The sequence below is a fragment of the Dipodomys spectabilis genome, unplaced genomic scaffold (assembly GCF_019054845.1).
Source record: "Dipodomys spectabilis isolate Male_0828 unplaced genomic scaffold, ASM1905484v1 ptg000190l, whole genome shotgun sequence".
In the NCBI taxonomy this organism is placed as follows: domain Eukaryota; kingdom Metazoa; phylum Chordata; class Mammalia; order Rodentia; family Heteromyidae; genus Dipodomys; species Dipodomys spectabilis.
In genome coordinates this window covers 5,430,198-5,432,599 of record NW_024870867.1, presented here as the reverse complement: position 1 = coordinate 5,432,599, position 2,402 = coordinate 5,430,198, and the positions used below count along the sequence as shown (strand labels likewise).

The following is a 2,402-nucleotide window of genomic DNA, read 5'->3' as shown; positions in this document are numbered from 1 at the left end:
CACGATTAAGGGAATTCCTCTCAATCTTTGACCTGGGACATATTTTTCCTAGCTTGTTTTTTGTTTTTATTCTCATCTTTCAGATTCAGGATGAAACATCAGTTCTTCTTGATTCTAAAGGCTATCTTTTTACTGGGATTATAGAATTTTCTCTCCTGGTTCTTGTTGCACTCAGCTGAAACTATATTGTCAACAATGTTCAGGAGACTCAGAGTAAACTGAAACTCTAGGGCTTCTTAGCCTGTGGAATTCCTTTAAAAATCCTAGAGAAATCATTAATAATATTCCCCTCTTTCCTTTCCGATCCAAATTAGTTGGGTCTTCTCTTTTTCTTCATAATTCTAGCTGTAAGAATATCAATTCAACTTCTCATTTTAAAGAACACATTCTAGGTTTAATTTATATTCTCTAATTTCTGTTCTAATCTTTTTTTTTTCCTTTCAGCTGGTTTTGTGTCTACTCTTTAAAATTTCTGCATAGATTTGAATTGTTAATTCCTTGATCTGAGACTATTCTTCTTTTTCAATGTGTTTGAAGTTACAAATTTTCTTCTTCTTCTTCTTCTTCTTCTTTTTTTTTTTTTTAGGAGGGGGGTCCGTTTATGGGCCCTGAACTCTGGGCCTGGGTGCTATCCCTCAGCTCTTCAGCTCAGGGCTAGCGCTCTATCACTTGAGCCACAGAGCCACTTCCGGCTTTTTTTTTTTCTTTTTGCTTATGTGGTGCTGAGGAATTGAACCTAGGGCCTCATGCATACAAGGCAAGCGCTCTACCACTGAGCCACCTTCCCAGCCCCCAAATTTTCTTCTTAACATTGCTTTCACTCCAGCTAAATTTTTGCTGTTATGTTTCCATTTTCACTTCTCTCAAGAAATTTTATAATTTTCTTGTGGTTTATTCAGCGGTTAAGAGCTTTGTTGTTTAATTTCCATGTACTTGTATATTTCTCAGTGGTCATTCTATTACTGATTTTTAGTTTTATTCTATTGTGATCAGAAAAATACCTGTTATCACTTCAATCTTCTCATATTCGTGAAAACTTGTTTTATGCCCTTACATGTGATCTTCCCCTGAGAATATTCCATGTGTGAGAGGAATGTATATTTTGCTGTTGTTGGGTGGAATGTTTTGTATATGTCTGTGAAGTTTATTTGGTCTACAGTATTGTTAAAGTCAGGTTTTTTTGGTGATTTTCATCTGGTTATTTTACTCATTATTGGAAGGTGGGAGTTTGCAAAGTCTCCTCCCATTATTATATTTGTATGTAACTTTCCTTTGAATAGGTAAGGCCTCTAGTATTGAGTGTCTGTGTACAAATAATATATCTTCAAGTTGAATCAATTCTTTTGTCATTATAATTTCTTTCCAGGTCAGTAGTCAAATTTTTAGTTATATTCTATTTTGTCTGATGCAACTATTAGCCATCATGCTCTATTATTTATTTATTTAGTTAGTTAGCTAGCTAGCTAGTTAGTTAATTTACTGCAAAAAGCTTTATTTCATTTAGTCCAAGGCTTAGGAAGGGCTCCAGGGTGGTTAGTTAGGAAGTTTCCCAATGGCTAGAGGAAGAGGCTCAGGTGGAAATCCTGATGTCGGGTGAGGCAGAGATGGCCCTCAAAGGCTGCTGGACTCTGGGGTTTTCTTGTGCTTGAGGGTGAGATGTTCGAAAAGATGCTCGCCCAGCTGGGCCTGAGGGGCTGCCGCCAGCCTGAGAAGGTTGGTTAAATGGTCGCCCATCTTCTTGATGAGCTTCACCTCTTCAACCAAGAAACGGGTCTCCAGGAAGTCACAAAGATGGAGGTTCTGTGTGAGACATGAAGATCCAAAATGGTTTGGTTCAGGTTCTTCTCCAGGGCCAGGGCGGCTTCCATGGCTTCACGGTTTTACCCCACTCATCTTGAGAAGGCCTCTGCGCCTCCTAGAACAGCGCTAGCTCTGCATCTTCAGGAGACGCTGCGCGCCCTGGCGCTTCTCCTCTGCCAACTCGCGGAAGCAGGGGCCCTGGACCGTCCAGATCGAAATTGTATCCCAGAGAGAGGCAGGTGTAGGAGGCCTGCAGATGCAAGTTGACCAGGCGGTTGACAGCAGCCTCCACCTTGGTGGAGTAATTCTGACGAATCTGGGAGGTGGTCATGGTTGGTCGTCGATACAGAGCTAACCACAAAAAACAAAGAACGGTGTTGGTTGGTTCTGGAAGCAGAAGACGGGTCAGAAGATAAGGGTCAGAAGATAAGGGTCAGAGGTTTTGAGCGGAGAGGCAGTCGCTGATGGAAAAGAGGAGTGTGCTGTCCAGACACTGTTGAAGCAAGACACAGCCCCGTGGGACTGGCGGGCGCTGCTGCTCCTTCATGCTCTATTTATTCATTATTAACCAGATGTGCGGAATCTCTCTTTTTTTTAATCTC

The 2,402-nt window shown here is 41.4% G+C and overlaps 1 pseudogene; it reads right to left on the bottom strand.

Annotated features, from left to right (window-relative positions):
* Positions 1 to 1,479: 1,479 nt before the first annotated feature.
* LOC122121582 lies at positions 1,480 to 2,146 on the bottom strand (annotated as a pseudogene).
* Between the last annotated feature and the right edge of the window lie 256 nt (positions 2,147 to 2,402).